General features: G+C 41.4%; 1 protein-coding gene across 2 annotated transcripts in view; it reads left to right on the top strand.

Annotated features, from left to right (window-relative positions):
* The window catches only part of LOC124777382 (suppressor of lurcher protein 1-like), a 726,507-nt gene that overhangs the window by 410,611 nt on the left and 299,859 nt on the right, over positions 1–16,037 (top strand). The window lies entirely within an intron of this gene.

Genomic DNA, 16,037 nt, shown 5'->3' with positions numbered 1-16,037 from the left:
GGAGGCTACAACCGTAATCCAACAGTTAGAACACTATTAACTCACTAATGAAGCCTTCTGACGCTTCAAATTGTGAGAATGACACTGACAAGATGCTGTTACTGAACAACTGTGTGTTGCAAAAAGAAGGTGATGAATCTCAGCTGTTGCAGAGCTCTGGAAAGGTCGGAATTCCGAATACCCCTGGTTCCTCTACCATCGAGACCGACGAGTATTTGTCTTCCTCACAGCAAGACCTTTCCTCTGAACAGTGTTCAGTAGCATATTTTGCTGGCTGCTTAGCACACATATGCATCGAAAGGTCTGGTTGTTTGAAATGTAAGGAGACACTTACTTGTAGCAGTGAGCTTCAAGAGAAGAGGGAATTATTTATTCTCCATAAAAAATACGCAACTGGGAATTTGTGTCATTCTTCAATGTGGCTCAGCGCTCCAACTGTTGAGTTTAGCAACATTATTGAAATGTCTTTACAGGCATATGAGTCCTGTTTTTTCCAGTTGATTTATAAGAGAAATATAAAGTTTAGGATTGTTATTTACATCAAATCAAAACTTGAAAACTTTCACTGGTTGGACGATGAGGAATGTGGAGAACACAGACTTTTCATTTTGAATCATCCTGTGAAATGTAAATTGTATTTCAGTTGCAGAACAATGTTCAAAGACAAGTGTAGTAGAACTGTCTCAAAACTGAAAATTAAAAAAAAATTGTAGTTTATTCATATTGAATTTAAGTACCAAATAAAGATTCTCCGTTAGGCTGCACAAATAAGTTTCGTTGCCTTTCCTTTATCGTTCTACCACGTTTAACTAGAAAGGAGTAATTGTGTTAAATCTGAGCAAAACAGTACTGCTTGTGACAATAGAAGATGTGCTGACCGCGAAGTTAAGATGTTTACCATCACAGTTTTTTTTTACACACAATATTTAAAGTTTCACAATATTTATTTTTTTCGAAGATATCGTTGTTAAGTGCGTACATGAAATTATATTCGTTTACAACAAACTGTAATCAAATGCAAAATGTGGTTATACTCAAGAACGCTTACAGAAATAAAAAGGAATCAAAATCTGTTTCTTAAACTTATTTACAGTCTCAATGTGAAAAATATGTTGTCGTTATAACTCACCTAATCCCTATACATACCCCATGCAAAATAAATAATTATGTCGGTAATGTCAGGACGCGAAACCCACTGCTCAGTGCAATATTTGTCAGTAAATTATCGGATTATATTTCAAAGACGTTGAGAAGGTTTTGAAAACTTTCTAGTGTTAACCTGCATGTGGAGATCTTTTTTACTCCCGTAATCCGTATCAGAAGAGCTGTATAACAAAGAGGAAATAGACGGCGAGTGTAAAACCTATGCGACTGCAATACTGTCTGCATTTAAACAGTAACTCACGAGAAATATTTGTGTGTTACTTTTCATTTATTTCATTTCGCATATGATTGTGAGTAGTATCCCTACAGTAGAAATAAACTTGGTTTGTAGAATTACAGGAGCTAATTTACATTCTTCGATTGAAAAATCGGGAAAAACCATAGTCGATCATGGTCTACAGTCAGCTGTGTGACGAATGCATTTCGCGCGCAATGCTCTAGCCGAACACAAATCAGCGTCATTCACGTCACCGAAGATACAGCGTTGCCAATTCCGCGACATGGACAGGTCAGTTAACATTGTAGCGTCGCCTGCGACATCTGTTGACCGACGGGAAAACTATTTTTACGGTTGCCTGTTCCGCCGTAAGGATGGTCAATCTGTTTCTTACGTGATCTGGGGTTTTATTTAAGAATGTGTTATACATATTTTGGTGAGTTCTACCTCTTTTTATTTTTACGATGTGTTTATCGTGTATTTTACATTGTTTTTCACTGAGTGCTTATTCCTTCCGTTTTTGCAATGAACAATTAAAGTAACTGTACGCTTTCGTGAAAGTGTGTTGTAGAGCTTTTTAGAGTGGCATGGCGCCGAAATGCTTAGAGGTCTACAAAATTAATAAATACAGTGGTCAATATTAATAACAGCTTTTTAGTGCATTAAAGTGGCTGCAAAAATTTGTCAACATTATTACTCATTTTGCTGCCCGTTCATGTGCTATTAAATAATATTTATCATTAGTGGAAGGATTTATTGTTATAACGTAGCTCATTTTTATCGAGTAACATATATTTTTACAAGTGGAGAAAACAGAGGCAGCCTTTGCAGAATATTTGAAATAGGAAGTGATGATTTATGAAATAGCTGTAACACATCATACGCCATGAAGGAGTTTTACTTACTGAGATTATTTGCCACTTTATTTACAGGTCTCTTTCCCGCTCTGTGGTGAATAACTGAGTTATTTGATGGCAGTTACAATTAAGGAAATTAATCACTGTCGTTAACTCTGCTTCTCTCTTGTCAGTTTTTCTCTCACGTTGGTCACTAGAAAACCTGCAACAACAATTCTTTAATTTCTGATCCTGTGATTTACTTGTTAAACACCAGTGTGCCAGGATGGAAACAGGGAGTCTGTACAGCTAAATTGTTGAACTTCTTGGACGAGAAAGAAGATTTTTATGGCACAAAGACACTGTTGATCAAAACCCGAATTCACATTCGGTAGATGAATAAACACACCATCACAGGCAACATTTCATCTCTCCCTACCAGGACGGATCAATTTTTTTCATGAAAAATTAGAGAAATAATTGTGCAAACTTATTAGCAGATGTTTAATGTGTAAAAACCACTTTGGGATGCTTGACACGTCTAGAAAGAAACTTGTTCAGAAACTGCCCGAACTTCACCAAGCTTTTTCACATGCCGTGTTGTTACAGTATAATAATAGACACCAGCAAACTGCTTGCACAGGGGTAAAGAAAGCTGGTAATCTGCATTTGGGCGTTTTCCATACGTTGCATATTCAGCGGTGTGAGCGTCGAGCAATTAACATATGTCCGACGACTTACCGGTTTGTGCTGTTACAAGAAGCTCAAAACAAACGATAAATTGAACGGAAAAGTGCTTTAACTTTCAGCAGCATCAGTGAATGGCGTCAGACTGTTCACGCTCAGAAATCTCGAAATCACTGTGGAAGGCAAGTTCATGCTTCTTATCAACGCTGCATGAGAATGCAATTACGCATCACATCTATGAACTGGAGATACAGAAGTTCGTGGAGAAATATCTTCACGTAAATTGTACCCTTCGCAGAAGTAAAATACTTGATTAAAATACATATGAAAAAGCAGCTGTATTGTTAGTGGTAGCATACGCTGCATGAAATTGGCGTTTGCTTCAATGGCAGAAACAACGTAATTGAAGGTCTCTGGTATACGTGAAACCTTCTCCTGTTGTTTGGGCAATGTGTCACTGTCACATTCATTAGAACCATCAGAATCACTCTACTATGGCAATGTAACAGAATTCTGGACGTATGAAGAACTTGATAAAACAATCACATACAGCTATTCCAACAAAATACACATAAAAATATTATTTAGCTAGACTTAATGTTTTGAACGTTTTAGGAAAAACGTTATTAAGACTTTTTTTCTGTTTATGACCATAATCAACACTCGTAAGATTAGCGAACTCCTTCGTTTAAATACAGCACATTGTCGCATGTGTCTTAAAAGAAATAACGATTCGCTCTCTCTGTGGGTATGAACATGAGAAAAAAAAATGTTTTGATGTTAACTATGCTCAGCTAGGAGCTGGTGTGGCCCATGTATTTCACAAGTAATTAATCATTTGTGGTGTACGATGCCACGAAAGTAACTGAACAAGGTATTGAATACATTCATCGAGGTCTGTGCTATCCTTGATGGGCATGGAAGTATCTCCCATGGTCTCCAATGAGAGGGAGAGAGCAAATTTCGAATCATGATCTTTTGATTCTGCTGGAAAACGAAACTGGAGCTCAATCGCAACATGCTATGAAAGGTCGTAGAAGGCGGTAGGTGAAGCCTTTCAAAGAGGTAGAGAGCACAGAAAACTGACGACACTACATTATACTCAACCAAGAAAAAAGTAAGACTATACATTGCTTAGCAGTTAAACTATATACACTGTTCCATGTCAATAGTAACCACGGTTTTGAAGAAAGACTGGAATGTCACGTCAGCGGATGATTCATGAATCCATAGAGTTGAGCTACGCATGGTTTTTAAATTTATTTAAAATATTTAGTGGTATAGTCGCATATATTTTAATGTTACAAATAAAAGCTTATCAACCGACCGTCTACACATCTACGCATAAAAAGTAAAATTCCTTATTTTTTTCTGTATTTTTCTAGTAGAGTTTGTTGCTGATTACATTTTCGTAACGTTCGGAATACAGTTATATCAACTCTGAACGATATGGGATTGTTAACACACGGAATACTTACCGTAGTTTTTGAAAGACGTGGAGAAACTGCCTGCATGTACCCTTCCAATTTTTAAGTAATCAGTCCTGCATCTATTTCAATACTTTCCTCCATTTTTTTTCTATCTTCTGCTGATGTCTCCTTTTGACTGTAGCTACTATAACAATGGAACTATTGACGGCCTTGGGAGAGCCAGTCTGGTGATCAAGATGTATGAAACAGGCGAAATACCCTCAGACTTCAAGAAGAATATAATAATTCCAATCCCAAAAAAGCAGGTGGTGACAGATGTGAAAATTACCGAACTATCAGTTTAATAAGTCACAGCTGCAAAATACTAACACGAATTCTTTACAGACGAATGGAAAAACTAGTAGAAGCCAACCTCGGGGAAGATCAGTTTGGATTCCGTAGAAACACTGGAACACATGAGGCAATACTGACCTTACGACTTATCTTAGAAGAAAGATTAAGGAAAGGCAAACCTACGTTTCTGGCATTTGTAGACTTAGAGAAAGCTTTTGACAATGTTGACTGGAATATTCTCTTTCAAATTCTAAAGGTGGCAGGGGTAAAATACAGGGAGCGAAAGGCTATTTACAATTTGTACAGAAACCAGATGGCAGTTATAAGAGTCGAGGAACATGAAAGGGAAGCAGTGGTTGGGAAGGGAGTAAGACAGGGTTGTAGCCTCTCCCTGATGTTGTTCAATCTGTATATTGAGCAAGCAGTAAAGGAAACAAAGAAAAATTGGGAGTAGGTATTAAGATTCATGGAGAAGAAATAAAAACTTTGAGGCTCGACGATGACATTGTAATTCTGTCAGAGACAGCAAAGGACTTGGAAAAGCAGTTGAATGGAATGGACAGTGTCTTGGAAGGAGGATATAAGATGAACATCAACAAAAGCAAAACAAGGATAATGGAATGTAGTCTAATTAAGTCGGGTGATGCTGAGGGAATTTGATTAGGAAATGAGACACTTAAAGTAGTAAAGGAGTTTTGCTATTTGGGGAGCAAAATAACTGATGATGGTCGATGTAGAGAGGATGTAAAATGTAGACTGGCAATGGCAAGGAAAGCGTTTCTGAAGAAGAGAAATTTGTTAACATCGAGTATAGATTTAAGTGTCAAGAAATCATTTCTGAAAGTATTTGTATGGAATGTAGCCATGTATGGAAGTGAAACATAGACGATAAATATTTTGGACAAGAAGAGAATAGAAGCTTTCGAAATGTGGTGCTACAGAAGAATGCTGAGGATTAGACGGGTAGATCACATAACTAATGAGGAAGTATTGAATAGGACTGGGAAGAAGAGAAGTTTGTGGCACAACTTGACCAGAAGAAGGGATCGGTTGGTAGGACATGTTCTGAGGCATCAAGGGATCACCAATTTAGTATTGGAGGGCAGCGTGGAGGGTAAAAATCGTAGAGGGAGACCAAGAGATGAATACACTAAGCAGATTCAGAAGGATGTAGGTTGCAGTAGGTACTGGGAGATGAAAAAGCTTGCACAGGATAGAGTAGCAAGGAGAGCTGCATCAAACCAGTCTCAGGACTGAAGACCACAACAGTAACAACTATAACAATATCCTTTATGCTTAGTTTTATACACTATTTAGCTGCGCGGTGTAGCCGCGTGGTCTAGGGAGCCTTGCCTCGAATTGCGCCGCTCCCCCCCGTCTTAGGTTCGAGTCCTCCTTGGGCATGGGTGTGTGTGTGTGCTGTCCTTAGCGTAAGTTCGTTTAAGTAGTGTGTAAGCCTAGGGACAGATGACCTCAGCTGTTTGGTCCCATAGGAACTTGCCACAAATTTCCAAATCATACACTCCTTGACTGCACATACTTATTTCACCTCTGCTGCTCATCCCAAAGCAAAGTAAGCGGCTTTCGGATACCAAAGCACCTGGCCCACTGACATGGCCCTCGTCTTGTAAGGGTCCTTAATTGCCGCGTTTCCTAACATACTCTTTTTACTATTGTTTTGGTTGTTAAGGTTTACACTAAATATTCAATATTCTTCAATAGCGCCACTTATAACTTACTAGAAGTTTCATCTTCTCCGAATTATCGATGGTTCGTGCTTCACTTCCATTCAGTATTACCATCCAGAGGTACTATCTCATGACGCCGCCGTTTGAGCTTCTTTATTGAAGAAGACTAGAGTCATTATAATTCTGACTGTCTCGATGCGGCTTGTCACGAATTCCTCTCCTGTGACAACCTCTTCATCTCAGACTAGAACTGACACTCTACGCCGGCCGTTGTGGCCAAGCGGTTCTAGGCCCCACAGTCTGGAACCGCGCGACCGCTACGGTCGCAGTTTCGAATCCTGCCTCGGGCATGGATGTGTGTGATGTCCTTAGGTTCGTTAGGTTTTAGAAGTTTTAAGTTCTATGGGACTGATGACCTCAGAAGTAAAGTCCCATAGTGCTCAGAGCCATTTGAGCCCATTTGACACTCTACTTCCTCAATTACAAGGTGTGCCTGAAGAGTTCGGTAAATGGTCAAAGAAAACCAAGGAAGCAAGGGTTACAAAGTACTTTTATGGCCTGGTGATACTCGTCTTCCCTGTAATCCCCGGGTAGGAATTTATGATGGATCAAGCCCTTGCTATCAAAACAGGGGACTGACATTACCTTAGTCATGGATTTTGTCACCCGACTTCTTTTTTTATTTTTGGGAGGCTTGGAAGACGATAAGCACTATGCTATTGACTGTCGGTTAGTCTCCAAATCGTATTAGTAACATCAGATCTTATGTAACTATACGGATACCAATTCTTCAGTTCCTCCAGGCGTATTTTATGACGAAATAAATCTCGGGTGAAGAGCCTGGTATGAGTGTGCATATTACACAATATTTCGGCAATCATCAGGTGCGCTGATGTATTGACGGGCGGTCGGCCGGCACCATGTATATATAGGACAATCCCCCTTCCGCTCCTCCCTCAGGCGCTTCCTATGAGTCGGTGAGGTCCGCGCCCCGTGGCACCCTCCTGAACGAGAAGACCTAGGACGTAGCGCTCAGACGGCGGGAGAAAGGAAGCTGTAACTGGACCGCGCACTGGGCGCGGACCGCATCGTCGACTCATAGGAAGCGCCTGAGGGAGGAGCGGGAGGGGGATTGTCCTATATATATATATTGTGCCGGCCCGCCACCGGTCAGTACATCAGCGCATCTGATGATGCCAACGTGGTCGACTGCCGAAATATTGTGTCCTGTGTACACTCATACCAGGCTGTTCACCCGAGATTTATTTCTTAATACGGATACCAGAAGCGTGTCACCACGGTGCTTCGAGTGATTCCACAAGGAGAGTTTGTTATCGGCTCTCCGATCATCCCGTTGTCGATTTGACGTCAACATTAGCCTCATTTTCAGTACTTCATACAAGCCATTACTCGAAGTAAATGATAATCAAACAGCGTTCTAGCGTAAATCGGTTCTCGAAAGTATAGCGAGAAACATTTTTTTCCTTTTGATGGTGCAGTATGTATTCCAATCTCTTTCCTGCCCTACTGTTTTTACCGCCCCCCCCCCCCCCCGCCCGCACCACCGCCTACTTCCCTCCAGGACTATGAAGATCATTCCCTGACACACTTAACAAATGCCTCACTATCATGTCACTTCTTGTAGTCGGTGTTTTCCATATTTTCGTTTCTTCGCCGATTCTACAAAGAACTTTCTTATTCCTTCTGATATCAGCCATCCTTTGCATCATTCATCTGCAGTACCACATCTCCAACTTCCCGATTCTCTACAATGCTGTGCTCCAAACGCAGGTTCTCAAAAGACTTCTCTGGGTCAGCAATATCCACTTTGCCTGTGCTAGTGTACCTTTCTTGTTCTCATTGCTTCGGCTATCATGGGTTACTTTCCATCAGGCCGACGGAATTCCTTAAGGCCGTCAATTTCGTGAACAATTTTGAAGTTAAGTTTCTAGCTGGTCATATTTCTGCCACCTCTCATTACTTTTTCTTTTTTCTGTTTACTCCCAGCCCATATTCTGCACTCTTTAGATGTTCATTCCATTCAACAGGACTTGTAATTCTTCTTCACTTTAATTGAGGATAGCAACGTCGTCAGCGAATCGTGTCATTGATATCCTTTCACTCTGAACTTAAATCCCACTCTTGAACCATAAATTTCCGTCATTGCTTCCTCGATATATGGATCGAACTGCAGAAGGAAAGTCCGTATCCCTGTCTCAGATTCTTCTTAACTCGAGCACTTTGTTCTTTGTCTTCCAGTCTAATCGTACCCTCTCGGTTCTTGTTCGTATTGTATATCACCCGTGGTTTCCTGTAGGTCACCCCTACTGTTCTCAGAATTTCGAACATCTTCCTTCCTTTGCGCGTTGTTGAACCCTTTTCGTAGATCGACGAATCCTGTGAACGTATCTTGATTTTTCTTCAGTCTCGCTTCCATTATTAAGCCGAGTCAGAACTGCCGCTCTGGTGCCTTTATCTTTCCTAAAACCAAACTGATTATTTAATTGATTCTCATTTTGTTTTTCATTCTTCTCTACATTACTCGCGTCAGCATCTTGGATGAAAGATGTTCTAAGCTGATTGTGTAATGGATTTCGTACTTACCTGCTCTCGGTACCTCTGTAATTGCATGAGTGTTATATTTCGATAAGTCTCTTGGAACGGTGTCGGTTTCATATATTCTACATAACAACTTGAATAGTCGTTTGGTTGTAAATTTTCCCAATGATTTTAGAGATTCCGATGAACGTTATCTATTCATTCGGCATTATTTTCTCTCAAGATTTCCGAATCTCTTTCAAATTATGACTAATACAGGATTTCGAATTTCTTTCTTAACGTCTCCAATTTCTTCTTCTAGCTAGTCATCAGGTAACACCTGATGAAGGCCTTCAGTGTACCCTCTCCACTATCGGCTCTTTCTTCTGCGTTTATCAGTGGAATTCACGTCTTATTCATAGCAGTACTGGAAGTGTCACATTAAGAATGGAGAAAAAGAAGAGAAGGTGACGATACCTGACCACGAATTTTTTTCTCAGGGAAACAAGCACAGCTGTATGTATGTGACATCCTTCAATAGGTGTTCCTCCGAAATAGAATTTCATTTTCTCTTGTAACATGACTGTCCATTATCGCTTCGTAGTTTAATTTTAGCTCTGCTGTGATTACGCGATAACATTGTTTGAGCCCTGTAATTCTTTTTCTGAGAATGGAATGTATTTGATTTCTCACCAGAGGTTGTGGATCGGGAGGCTTCGATGGTACCATTCTGTCGGCTATTCTAGTAGACTAAAAAGCCGAGAACGAGCTCTTTGTACGTCGGAACAAATTTTCACGAAAACGTGAGCTGTTTTCCGAAGTGCTCATTGTGGACAGTTCCTGTTGCTTAACTACTTTCCACAGGAACGGTGCCACCGGTCACCGCATATTTCCACTGAGGGTGCTTCGGGGAGAATTTTTTTTTTCTTTCTGTCTACACATCAAGGAGGAGCCGCCTATTGGTGGTTCCCCAGCCTAAGGACGTCCGTTGCTTCCGTCTTAAGTTACAGACTGTCCAATCTGAAGTAGCGGCCCTGCAAATCGCAACCCGCAACCAGACGGGATGCGGTCAGTGCTGACCAATGGAGAGAAGGAGACTACTGGAAACAAGTACCAACTTCATGAAGCGTAATGGCTTTTTTTTTTTTTTTTTTTTTTTTTTTTTTTTTTTTTTTTTTTTTTTGCAGCATTTGAGTGGGAATATTGTGCCTCTTACCCATGTTTTTTAGTAGAAGAGGGAGCACTTTCGTTCGTCAGATTGGCAGCATTATTCAGTCTCCTCTTCAAGCAGAACAAAGGTCAGTGAGCGTTCAGCAGAGAACGTAGAGAGGAGTCTCTTCCCGTCTCTCAGGTAACGGCCACTGGCGGTAGTTCATGAATAGAAGTTTAACTCAGGTAGTAGTGCAGTCCATCTTCTGAGCAGCTCACAATTAACTCATCTGGTTATGTATCTAACACACTGAATTAAAACTCTTAAATATTTGTCTACTTATATTGTTCATTCAAGCAGTCCAGATATGGAACTGTTTTTCATTTCTTCTTCCTGCCGTTTTCGAATTAAATTTGAGTCCATTGTCGGTAACAGTCATTTTAATTTAATTATCATACACTTTAGAATACATTACTCCGTATTATTCATTGTCAGTAGTTAACTTGATTAGATTTAAATTAAAAGTTTCGTATTCTCTAGCTGACGTGGATTTTGCAATCCCTAATGTCCTGCAATTTTCCTAAAATTAGGCGCATTTCTAAGAGGTTTTCTTCGCGCTGACAGGTTTACGTTGTGTGAAGCGATCCAATACTATTTTCAAAAATAAAAGAGTTGCAGAAGTGTCATACGGTCACGTGTTTCTATAGCAGGAGTGGTTAGTACACAAGCTTTGAGCCTCATTTCAACCCCTCACAGCTAAGTTAACGGTGACACCATTTACGTTAAGTTTGTCGCGCTTCCCATCTAGGAAGACTATGCGTATTTTGCATTTTTGCCACTGGCATACAATCAACTAATTACACGCAAATATATGTTTCATTACAGGATGAGGCATACAGTTTTCACTCTACCCTCTACCGATCCATTTATGATATCAGGGTCACTTTTCCTCAGTGCTTCATCTTTAAGGCCTTGAGCTCGGAATATTATGGAATGTTATCAAATTGACTACAACAATGCTGGAGGCGGAGTGTGATATCTTTATATAGGTATACCCAAATTTTTTACAAACCTGTTGAGGTGGGGTGATTGGAGGGAGAGTGTAAGCATTCAGCTTTCTTTGTTCCACGTTGATAGAAAGTACGGAGACGTCAGGCTGTCAATTCTGACGAATTACGTTGATTTTCTTCCTCTTTAGCTGTACATATGTTACTTGTTCGTGTAATCGACTCTGGATCCAGATAGCTTGACTTTGAGATACCTTGATAATATGCATGAATTACTCGAGATCCACACACTTATCCTTCTTAATCAAACACAACGTATAAGTTATAAACGTATGCACCGAATTCTCTCAAAAGGGTCATTCTTTCTGAACGTTTAATCCGTTGTACAGTGTCTGCTGCTTTCGTAACTGAGGAAATGTATTTTGTTTTAATTTTGTCACTCGATGCCTTCCCTGTCGCTACAGCGTCAGTTGATCCAAGGCAGACAAATTGTGTTCGCCATTCCATGCTGTGCTGTGAAATAGTATATCACAACACGCTCGAATTCCCGCCCGCCTGCCCTGCAGCCCGGCCGGCACTGCTCATGCTCCCGGGCGCGCCAGAGGTTGAACTCATACGCTTTTTATTTTTTTCGGCGAGTGCAGCGCCTAGGCGAACCGCGAGTTTCGTGCTGGCAAAGTGAAAGTCTGTCTGAAGCACCTGACCAAAGCGGCTGCATCAGCTTGGCGACAGCATGCCTTTGTTCTACGGCAGGGCCACGATGGCGCGCCGGCCAGCTTCACTTATGCTCCGGCGCACACTGTGCCAACTTCCTTCAAAACCTGGACGTAACACAAAACTGGATACAAAATCCTACCCGACCAAATACTTTGCAGATTCTTTGGTTGCTGCTTAGGAATCCGACACAGGAATCACAAAATTCAAACTGGTGGATTAAAAATTACAAAATTAACGGTTTCCAGTAAAATATCGGGTACACACTGATGTGACTAAAGTCATGGCGTACTGATACGTATATATACATATGGCGACAGTGTCGCATACACAATGTATATAAGAGCAGCTCATTGTCGAAGCTGTCATTTGTACTCAGATGATTCATCTGAAAAGGTGTCTGACGCGATTACTACCGCACGACACTAATTAACAGTGTTTGATTGCGGAATAGTAGTTAGAGCTAGACGCATGAAACATTTCATTTCAGAAATCGTTAGGGAACACAATATCCTAAGATCAACAGTGTCAAGAATATCCCGATGATATCAAATTGCAGGCATTGCCTCTCACCACGGGCAACACAGCAGCCGACGACCTTCGCTTACTGACCGACAGCGAGGGCGTTTGCGCAGAGTTTTTAGTAAAAACAGAAATAAACACTCCTTGAAATAACCGTAGAAATCAATTTGGGACGTACCACCAACGTATCCTTTAGGAGAGTGCGGCGAAATTTGACGTTAATGGGCTACGGCAGCAGACGACCGGCGTGAGAAACTTTGCCAACAACACGACGTCGCCTACAGCGCCTAGGTTCGTGACCATATCGGTTATACCTTACACGACTGGAAAACCGTGGCTTGGTCAGATGAGTCCCAGTTTTATTCGATAAGAGGTGACGGTATGCTTCGAGTATGTCGAAGACGGCTCGAAGCCGTAGCCGTAGTTGTCAAGAAGGCGCTGTGCATGCTGGTAGCTGCTCCATGATGTTGTGGCTGTCTTTACATGTAATGGATTGGTTTCTCTGGTCCTACTAAACCTGTCATTGACTGTAAGTGACTGTGTTAGGCTACTGCAGACAATCATTGACCTCATGTTCCCAAACAATGACGGAATTTCTGTAGGTAATAATGTATCATGCCACCGTGACACAATTGTGTGCGCTTAGTTTGAAGAACATTCTGCACAGTTCGAGCGAATGATTGGACCACTCGAACCTTTATGGGACACAATGGAGAGGTCAGTTTGTTCACAGAGGCCTGCAGAGGCAACACTTCCGCAATTATGGGCGGCTGTAGAGGTAGCATGACTGAATATCACTGCAGGGAACTTCCAACGACTTGTTGAGTTCATACCACGTCCAGCTGTAGCACTGCACCGGGCAGAAGGAGGTCCGACACGATATTATGTGGAATCCCATGACTTTTTTCGACTCAGAGTACAGTATTTTTAGGTCGCTCATAACGGATTAGATGTCTAAATTGCCGTAGTGAAATGTTTTACTCGACATTCTACATCTTTTCAGTCGAAATCGTAGTCACATTCGTCGCTTGCGTCACTATAGCTTTCAGAGGGGTCACTGTCGGGCTTCCATTGGGAGATGGGGCGAGAAGCACCCGTTTAACTTCAGTTTTCATTTTCTACACTTCCGAGATGAGTATATCTGAAGATGTCAGAAACTGATGGAATATGTCATGCGTCGTACACTCAAGAGTATATTCGCGTGTAAATAACATCAGACCAATCGGCAAAGGAGCAGCTTCAATTATGACATATGCATGCATCAAAACCGTTTTGACTGATGTCTTTATCGGGCATTGCAGCAGAATATTGTGAGTGCGCTGAAGTTAGCAACTGGCTTTCGACAAATATACTTTCCTTCAGAGATATTGATACACATGCTATAGTTCTAGAGTCCTGTTTACTTAATTTAAGCAGTTCTACAGAATTTCGTAAAACGAACAATATTACTAGGAAAAATTTTAATGCTGTAAATATTATTTGCGTAATTTAAAAAAAATTATTATCACAGCTCGGCGTAGCTCCGAAAGAGGTCTGCAGAAAATTCTAATGACATTTTTTTGTGAAGATAGTAGTTTATGAGGTAGCTGCTATAATTGGGGATCCATTTTTACCCTGTGGCACTAACGGACGTTAAAAAAATGATTAACCATTAAAAATTCGAAAATATGCACACGCAAATACATTTGAGGTTACTAACTATATTATGAAGGTAGTTGAAGAACCATTTTCAAGAGTGGAGCCACGCAGAATAAATTTTGTAGTCGTAGCTTCGTTTTACATCGGTATACGTCATTACATCGGCCAAAAATTATCACGAACGCACCACACACTGTTTACCGGTAACTGTCGCGGCACGTATCATATCGACTTGAGACTGGAATTCCACAGTAGCATTGGACACGTATGCACCAGTGCAGTATATACAAAGTTTCACGGGGTTTAAATTATAGCGTACGCCTTTCTCTATTTCTAGTCCGTCCAGACATTGAACCGAGTTGGCCCAATGTGCGGCGTGGGGTGTGGCCTGCTGTAATTTCATTGGGCTGCAGCAGTAGATGGTGTTTGTCTCCGTACTCCTAGACTATAAGTACCTGGAAGCCAGCGAGGATGTGCGAAAGAGATGATGGAGAAGGTGGGCACGAGTGACTTTTGCCACTGAATGGTGCTCAGTTGCATTTGTTCTGGCCCCTGTCTGTGAGCAAGAGGTGAATTGTCAAAGCACAGTGGGACTATTGTTGCTCCTGCATTTATATGGCTGGTTCAAATGGCTCTGAGCACTATGGGACTCAACTGCTGAGGTCATAAGTCCCCTAGAACTTAGAACTACTTAAACCTAACTAACCTAAGGACAACACACACATCCATGCCCGAGGCAGGATTCGAACCTGCGACCGTAGCGGTCGCGCGGTTCCAGACTGTAGCGCCAGAACCGCTCGGCCACCAGCGGCCGGCTGCATTTGTAGAATGGTACCTTATATAGTTGTATTTGAACTGAAAAGGCACGGCGATGCCGTCATGTGCTTTGAGTGTATAATATTTGTAGTTGACGAGATAAAGTATGGCGATGTCATGTTACGATTTAGTTGCATTCTAGTGATAACATTCAGCTGTTGCAATTCCATGTAACTTCATAGTTGCTTGTATATGAATTTCTCGTGTCGAAGTAGGTCATGTTCTTTGTACGTGTTGTTTGGCTGGTGCGTGACTAAGGTGTTTGGTTCCAGTTGGTTTTTGTTGTGCTATCTGATGAGCTAGTGTTGTTGTTGCGGAAATAGTGCTCAGTTAGTAATCGTGTTACTTTCAGTGGGGCGCCGCAATATTTCCTATTAATGACATTTTTACGTGTATTTTAGCTTACACTTTCTATCGTGGGCCCGGCCGGAGTAGCTGAGCGGTTCTAGGCGCTACAGTCCGGAACCACGTGACCGCTACGGTCGCAGGTTCGAATCCTGCCTCGGGTGTGGATGTGTGTGATGTCCTTAGGTTAGTTAGGTTTAAGTAGTTCTAAGTTTTAGGGGACTGATGACCTCAGAACTTAAGTCCCATAGTGCTCAGAGCCATTTGAACCATTTCTATCGTGGGTTCTTGTATGCTTCTGAAGTCTCATTTTATCGCTGCTAGGCAAGAAATTATTTTTATCAAATTCATGTTGTTACGTCAGAAGTCAACTAATTTGGAAGATTGAGCGCTAGTACTTGCTTTGTTTGTTAATGCATGACTGAGGCATACAAGGTTTTATGATGATAAAACAAAGGAAGCCCTGGTTGGTTAAGAACCTATGCTTGCACATCTCTCGGCCCAACTCCATTCCCCTTACGGCCTGTTTCACAGTGTAAACCTAGTTTCGTTCTTTATTGTATTTATACTATTGCTGAATTTTCTGAGGTGGAGACTGGCGAGTAATCACCATTTGCCTAAACAGACACACCACACTTTGGGTAACTGATGTACAACAACAACGGTCGCTTAGCTGCTGTAAAGTTTCGTTCAGATTCTGGCTCACCCCTTGTGTCGCAACCTAGCGGACTGCACTTTACGCTAGAATGGTAGGTCAACAATATAGCTAAATTCTAGCCGTAATACTCTTAGAATAATAGCCTATATCTGGATAATGCTATAGAATGACTGCAGTCGTTATAAACTCCTAAATTTTATTTTTGCCTTAGTTAGTCTAGCTGCACGCTACTTTTTATGTGACTGCCTCTTCTTCCTTCAGCTGTCAGTACAGGTATAGTCAACGCATATGTGC

This window comes from Schistocerca piceifrons, chromosome 2 (assembly GCF_021461385.2).
Source record: "Schistocerca piceifrons isolate TAMUIC-IGC-003096 chromosome 2, iqSchPice1.1, whole genome shotgun sequence".
In the NCBI taxonomy this organism is placed as follows: domain Eukaryota; kingdom Metazoa; phylum Arthropoda; class Insecta; order Orthoptera; family Acrididae; genus Schistocerca; species Schistocerca piceifrons.
Note: the sequence above shows the minus strand (reverse complement) of the source record. Positions and strands in the feature narration are given on the sequence as shown.